An 8,131-nucleotide genomic window follows, 5' to 3' on the forward strand; every position below is an offset into this window, starting at 1 on the left:
TAATCACTGGGAAGCTTCTCTAACTTTTAAAAATTATTGTGCCTAAAACCAAATTTAATTCCCATGTAGTAACTTAATTAGATATCAACTGCACACCATTTTAAAAGGATTTGAAATGGTTTTACAGCAGTACATGCAATACCATCATAGATGCCATTTGGGAGCATAAATTGGTTAACCTGAATGGAGATCAATTTGGCAATAGTTACCAAAAGCACAAGTGCACAAATCCATCAACCATAAATTTCACTTCTAGGAATCTAACCTAGGAAAATAATTACACACATATTAAAGAATATAAATGCACTCACTTTGGTATTGTTTGTAATCATGTTGAAAACAAGTTAAATATGCAACAGTAGAAAACTGGTTAAAAAAATAGTGTTCCTCCATAGTGGGGTATCATTTAGTCATAAGAAATATTAAAGAAGCCACATACTGATATGAAATGACCTTCAACATAGATTAAATAAGTAGAGAATCATATATACATATGATTTCGGGGAGAGGAGAGAATGACTTGCTAGTTGGGTAGGTAAGTCATAAGTAATTTTATTGAGCTATGTGAGTTTACCTTTATATCTCCTGAGATAGTGTATATCTCACAAGAAACTGAGTGTTTTTGTTTATTTGATAGAGACCAGGAGGGCTACGGGGAAAAGGTGAGAGGGAGACTTTTGACCATATACCCTTCAGAACTTATTGGATTTTGAAACACACAGCTATACCATCTCATCAAAAATTAATAACAAAAATAAACAAATGATATCATGAAAATAAGAAAGGGAATTGGAACAGTGGGAAACAAGGGTAGAAAAATATAATAAGCTGATAAGATCAAGACAGTGATAAGGCCAATTTACAAAATTTCTGCCTTATTTCTGCCTTATTTTCTCTTAGGAAGGCTAGACACTTTGATTTTGATACCTTGCATGACCTATAGATTCCATTTTAAAAAAAGCACAAGTAAGGTCTAGACATACAAGAGCTCTGGTAAATGAGATGTGTGAGATTTTGTACCAGACCATTAAAAAAAAATGCCTAAAATGCATAAAAGTCTAAATTTGACGAAGTTGATCCTATAAAGCCTCTCAGAATAGTCCAAAAGCATAATGCCTAAGCTCAATTCAATAAAAGCAAACCTTTGAGATGTTACAAAATAGGATACAGATTCACAATTCAGTAATAATTTTGATTAACCCAGGGGAAACTTAGAAATGTTTTTCACCTTGTGGGTTGACACCCTTTTGTGAGTCCTAAAATTAATTTAGTGAGTCACAACCAGTATTTTTAAAAAGAAAGAAATAGAAGAGAATGTAATAGAAAAGAGGGTGAATGACTGGCATTCAGTGAGGGTATTTTCATGAGGTGTGCATGTGCATGCTTGCACATGTGATGATTATGGAAGTCTTTTTCTTACTGTGAGCTAAAAAACATTTGAAAGTGACTGAATTCAGAGAGGAAAGAGTGATTACATTTTTTTCAGGTCTTTATATAGAAAATGGAATAGACAGCTTCAGGTTTGTATGCCAATAATAGTAACATTTATTGAACACATTATCATATATTTTTCTTTTTGTTTCTTTAGGGCCACACTCATGGCCTATGGAAGTTCCCAGGCTAGGGATCCAATCAGAGCTTTAGCTGTCAGACTGTGCCACAGCCACAGCAACACGGGATCCAGGCTGCATCTGCAACCTACACCTCAGCTCGTGGCAATGCTAGATCCTTAATCCACTGAGCAAGGCCAGGGATCAAACCCTCATGGATACTAGCTGGTTTTGTTACCCCTGAGTCACGACGGGAACTCCTGAACACATTAATCAGGTTTTATGCATTTAACAGGTTAAGATTCAATTTAATTTTTACAACACTACCCTGGGATTGAAGCTATTAATGGTAACAAGTATCTTACAATCAGAAAACTCAGGATAAGAGAATGGCAGTAACTTGCCAAAGATCTCAAAGTTTGCACTTGAAGTAGTCAAGTCAAGCCTAGGTAAGCTGACTTCTTGTGTTTTGAACAATTCTGTTACACAGTTTGTAGCACAAACATATTCTGTATGTTAAGGGCCAGTTTTATACACTTTGTTACAGTTACTAGTGTTTAAGACCTCTGCTGATTTTTGCCCTGCGAGGTTCAGACCACCCCTTCCCAGCAACAGTTCAGAATAGTAACTTCACATTGGAACTACCAGTGGAGTCTTTTCTCAAGCTTCTCTCTCTCCTCTGATCTAGACCAAGTGTTAACAACAGTGTCCTCCTTTAGAGTCATTGCAATGTTGTCACTCTCTGGTAATAGCATTGAGTTTTCTTAACTGCCTCTTTTATCAAATCAAAATGCCACGGGAAAGTTGCTGAATTTCCTTGCATGCATTTGGCTTCTCTATAAATAAGGATAATTCTATTTTACAATATTGAAAGTGTCAAAAAAGATAATATATGTAAAACAATTAGTGCACTGCCTAGGAAATGGTAGGAACCCAGTAAATGGGAATTATTTTTCTAGTATAATCAAATATAATGCATGTTTAATAATAGCTTATTCAACAGATATTTAAGAACCTATTCTTAATGATTTATTTGCCTAATTGTGCTCTACTCCTTTCTCCTGCTTCTTACCTCTTTGGGTTTCATCTCCAAATCTATTAGCTGAATTTATCATTCTTGACTTTGACCTTTGAAATGTCTAGTTGGACATGTTCCCTTCACTCTGGGCCATGGTTCATTTCATTTAAAACTCTCCTGAACTCAAGGCCTTTACAAAACCTCCCAGTTAATAAAAATTTCTTCAGTAATTATAGCAGTTTCACTACATATGTCTGTGTGTAGTTGGACTTAGCTCTAATTATATCTCCATATGCTGAAAGCAATGAAAGTATTCCATGTGGCGTGTAGTTCACTGCAGTTTGTCCAGCTCTTACATTAGATTTAAAGTTCCCAGAGAAGGGTCATGCTTATTAGTTATTTATACCTCTTATGGGATTCTATCCAGTTTTCTGAACAGCAGAGCTATCCTTCATAATTCCAAGCCCATTGGTATTTTTGTAATGCCAATTTTGTCCACCACTGAGGACTGTGGTTTCATTTTCAGATGGCATGTTCTTATATCCTTCCTTGAACACTTTATACCTCCCTAAAAATTATGCTTTTGTTCCCTTCTCCAGCAAGGGGATGACATATAAAATAACATGTTTTTATTGATCATATTGATATATAGTCTAATTTTCATTATTAGGTATTTTGTGATCACTTTCTGAAGCTGTGCCAAAAGGTTGTATGGGCAGCATGAATCTCAAGGAGCTTTAGCAATATTATCTTGGCTCAGAAAGAATATCATGTTTATTGACTATTTCTCTAAGCAATAGAAAGTCTTTATTGAGTAGCAAATACTTTCAACATTGCATTTCATATTTGTGGGATTAAAAAGGTTATATGCAAAATAAGATATTTTGGCAATATCAGCTTGGCTCTGTCCCATTCCATAAACCCCAGCTCACGTAAAGCTACAAGATTGATTTCTCAATATTCAATTTCTCAGTGGAGCAAATAGTCAAGACATGCATCAGACTTTCTCTTTTTAAAAAAGGCATTAGCTTTTGCCTCTTCACACATAATGATATTGGCTAGGTCCTCAATTTGCTTTGGATTTTCCCCATCTTTTCCATGTCCTGCATTATCTCCAAAGTCAATGAGAGTCCAGTGCAGGGAAGAGTCACAGCAGTCTAGAATAGAACACAAATCTATTTGATAAAAAAAAAAAAAGTCCAAGGTACTTTATAAACTCTGAGGCTTAATTTTACCACCTTCTCTCAGGCACCACTCCCATTGAGATCAGTGGGAAGTTGGCTCAATTGGAAAGAGTAAAATCCAATCCAGCTAGCATGTAGAAATAACTTTACCCGTTATTCTTCACTAACACTGAAATCCAGCATCTTCCAGTCTAGATGGAGACACATACCAACACTGCACAACAGGCGAAGAGACAGAACACTATTTTCAGTGGTTTTCCAGGATGTTTTGTCCTTTGGGCTATAAAGTGCCCAGGGAGGTTTGTTCCTTCTCAACACAATATAAAATTGGAATTAAATACGTTGGAATGCAGTTTGCTAAAGGCAACTTGTACTGTTAGAATACATTATTCTAGCATCATCATGTGTATGTAGTTTTCATGTAATATCTTAGACTATACTAGGTACAGCTTATTTGTACTTTTAAAATCAAAAATTGTAGTTGTTTTCTGTTAAAGACTCGGAAACTGTGCAGTAACCCACTGATAACAGTTTTATACATATTTAAATATGTACATTTAAATGTTTATATATTGAAAAGGAACCATAACCTTACAGTAAGGGAACACCCCAGGCAGGAAGGAACCAGTGATCACAGCTGTCTTGTCTCTCCTCCAGGGGTTTCACCTCTCTGCCTGTTTCAGCCTCAGCCTCATCAGCTGCTGGGGAAGGAAAAGAAAGGCAAGTGAATGTTATCCAGCTGAGTTGACAGCTGCCATCACCTCGCCTGTGCCCTCCAGCTTTCTAATCACAAGGTGGAACATTTTCAAGGGGAAGTTTACTAGGAAAGTAGAAGGAAAATGAAACAAAGCCCCAAGGAGAAAGACATAAACATAAAGAAACAGGCACATTTCCAGTCAAGAGCCCTTTTAAGGCTGGATGTCCATCCACAGACTAGCACTTCTGGCAGTGACCTGGGCACAAGACTTGCCTCTACCTGCAATACAGCTTCTGTCTGACCGAGCTACACAGACTTTAGCTGTAAGTCCATGTCTCTTGGCTCCGTTTGGTCTAGAATGATTCTCAGGACCTTCTTGGTCCTGTGCTTTTTTTTCCCTCCCACTAACATGTGTATTAGAGCAAAAAATCAAAGAAGAGACAGGAGGCTGGAGGGCCGAGACTTAAAACGAGTTTTATTGACCAACAGAGTGGCCAGGAGCAATGAGAAGACTCAGGCTCCATGCTGCTTAGGGAGCAGTTAGTTATATGGGAAAAGGGGTAGTTTCTATTTTTAGCACAGGTTTCTTCTCCGGCGGGCTAAGTCAGTATTCAAGGGTTAGGGGGAAGGTAATCTCCTTAGAAACATGGGTAATGGTTTTGGGCAGGGGGTAGAGGGAGGTTGTTTAAGTTTAACTGGTCTCCAAGGCAGCTCATTGTTCTGGAGGGTTCAGCCTTCTAGACTGTTAAGTCTGATTAGAATTTTGGTGGCACCTAGCAAGTCATGTCTGATTCCCTACCTAAGCATGGGGACCTTGAATATTCTTCATTGACTTAAACTATTAATGCTACTTCCAATCATTTTTACTTTCTACATAGGCTTCCAGCAGTTTCTGTGGATCTTGGCTCAGAAAGAGGAGAGAACTCTTCTTTTGGGCCGCACTGCTTTCAACCTAGGCTTTAGACCATATGAAATTGAGTGTGGTATCAGCCCTTATTTTGCCAGATAATCTCAAAGTACCTAAAATTCCTGCTTTGTGATTGACCCATTTAGGACTTTCTGCCCAGTTCTTCTGAAGCAAGTCAATAATCCAGTAGGTAAACTGGGTTTAAGCCTTAGCTTCAACTAAGTTTCCTCATCTGGACTTGTCAGCAGGCTTTTTGTCAGAAGTCACAATCCCAGCTTCTATAATAATTTCTTCTTCTCTTAGACCTTGTGCAAAACTGTTGGATTGTCCGTCAAGGTCTTTATTCTTTCCTGAGAAATGCTTTTAACTGTGACCACTTCTGCAGATTTTCTCAGACGGCCCATTTAAGCCTCTCTACTGGATTTGACTCACTAGACTTCATAGATTTTAAAAAACCAAATAATAAAGAGTGTCTCTCTGAGATTCTTTTTTTTTTTTTTTCTTTTTAGAATAAATTGTAGCCTGGTGAAACATGAGATTTAGAAAGTGGAAAACTCAATGCAGTTGAGAAATGTAGATTTTTATAAGGCAATTAATTATAGTTATAGACACATTTTGATACATAGGGTAGAATCTCACCCTAAGTACATGGGTCCTTGACGTATAAGATTGGACTCACTATTTTGTTTCTAGAAAGGCTTCTACTAACATCCTTATTTTTGTCTACACATAAAGTTGAACAAATCCTAGGCTTAAAAGTCTGGGAATGGTATTTTAGTCAATCTAATCCTTCTTAGTCTATATCTAACCACAAAGAAAAAATATTATTATTATTTTTATCATTATTATTATTCATCCAAAAGGTTCTCTTCTAAATTTTTTTAACTTTAGTCCTCTTGGCATGGCATTAGTCCTGGCTCTTCCTGAGGCTTTCTGGACATTTTCCCTGGCTTCATTTTATTCCTTGTACTTATACTCTCCAGCTTAATCTTAAAAACATTGCTTTTATATTGTTCTTTTAGTTATCTCCATACCCCAGAGGATTATTTTTAAATTATTTCAACTATAATCCACTATCTGTTCTTTGCCTTCATTATGATTCTCAACATGCATTATAATGTCAAGTCATAGCATCGGTGACTCTCCACAGTCTGGAACAAAATACTTTTCCAGTTTCATCTACCAGTTTTCTTTTATTAGGCACCTTTTATATTTCCATTCATATTCACCATTCCTCATCAATGCAGTAAATTCTTCTACTTTCATTATCCTCTAACATAACTACCATCCCCATTCTCTACATACACAAGTCCTACCCCAGCCAAAAGTAAACTCTTTATCTTCAGATGATAAGGATAAAGATTTTACCATACTCTTCTTTGTATTCCCTGTGCTTAGCAGAGTTTAAGCATACAGTAGGTTATCAAAAGAAGAATAAAATAATCCACGAACAAAAACACTATTATGAATACTGTGTTGGCTCTTTAACCACTCTCTGAAAATACTACTTTTGACTCCCAGTCTTTTCTCCGGTTCTTATTTTGCACCCGAAATATGACCTCCTTCCTCTGATGACCTTCAGGACTAACTCAAGACACATCACTTTATAAAGACTTTTTTTTACTGTGCTTCATCATGTACCTTTGCTGATTCCTCATAACTAGATGAGCCATACCAAACAATCTTGCCCTTACTCTGCACTGTCTTTTATGGCTCTTTAATTGTTTCAAAGTATGTAAATCTCATCTGCACACGTTGACAACTCTATACCTTCTCAAGGGCGAAGACTGTGTCTTCTCTCTGCCACACAAATCTATCATAGTATTGGGTCTACAGAGCGAAACAGTTGTTGAGATGGCCCTCCAGCTGAATGAAGTGAACCCTTCACAACTTTTAAAAATAGAAGGTTGACCTTGCCAACTGAGAGTGTGGTAGCCAAAACATATGGATCGTTCTTTCTTCAGCAACAGAGAATAGCAGCACTCCAGGCATAGGGAGAGTGTGTCCTTGAAATGACTGCTGTTTGGCTTCTTTCAAAACTCCAGTTGAATGATGGCATATTCACAGGAGAAAGTCTAAAACAACCATGCCCAGTATTGGGCTTTTTTCCAACTATGTTAGAGTGTTTGAAGAACTTTTTAAAATGCATTAAAAATATTGGAGTTCCCTGGTGCCCTAGTTGTTAAGGATTTGGCATTATCACTGCTGTGGCTCAGGTTAGATCCCTGGGCTGGGAACTTTTGACTGCTATGGGTATGGCCAAAAATATATTTAAAATAATAATAATAATAATAATAAACTGTATTAAAAATGTAAAGCCCAAGCCTCTACTAGCTCATGGAAAAGTTTCTCCCCTTGACTTTGGATTCCTCCCATCCAAACTTCCCTGAATTGCCTTGTAAATGTGCTGCCCCAAGTTTCTGTTTCTGGACTAGTGGAGGTGGCCAGGAGCAGGGTGTCGGTTCAATTCTGTCACCTTCATCAAACAGCTGAGTACCCTTGGTCAAATTGCCCAACTCAAAAGTCTGTTTTCTTCATTTGTATAAAGGGGATAACAAGTGCCTTGTTGTGCAGATACAATTTAGGAAAAACATTTAACATCGCTTGTCTTGTAGTGAGAATTAAATAAAGATTAGCTATTTTTTATTACCTAAAATAGCCCTATGACCATTTATGCAGTAAAAAGAGCTAACCTTTAACTTGAATATGCTTCTGCATATTCTATAGAAGTACTGCTGAAATTACTACGTGATGATTTTTAAAAGATAAAGAAGG

The sequence above is a fragment of the Sus scrofa genome, chromosome 13 (assembly GCF_054392235.1).
Source record: "Sus scrofa isolate SSC_HxYL_T2T_F1_AM1 chromosome 13, Sscrofa_HxYL_maternal_Yorkshire_Landrace_v2.0, whole genome shotgun sequence".
Classification (NCBI taxonomy): Eukaryota; Metazoa; Chordata; class Mammalia; order Artiodactyla; family Suidae; genus Sus; species Sus scrofa.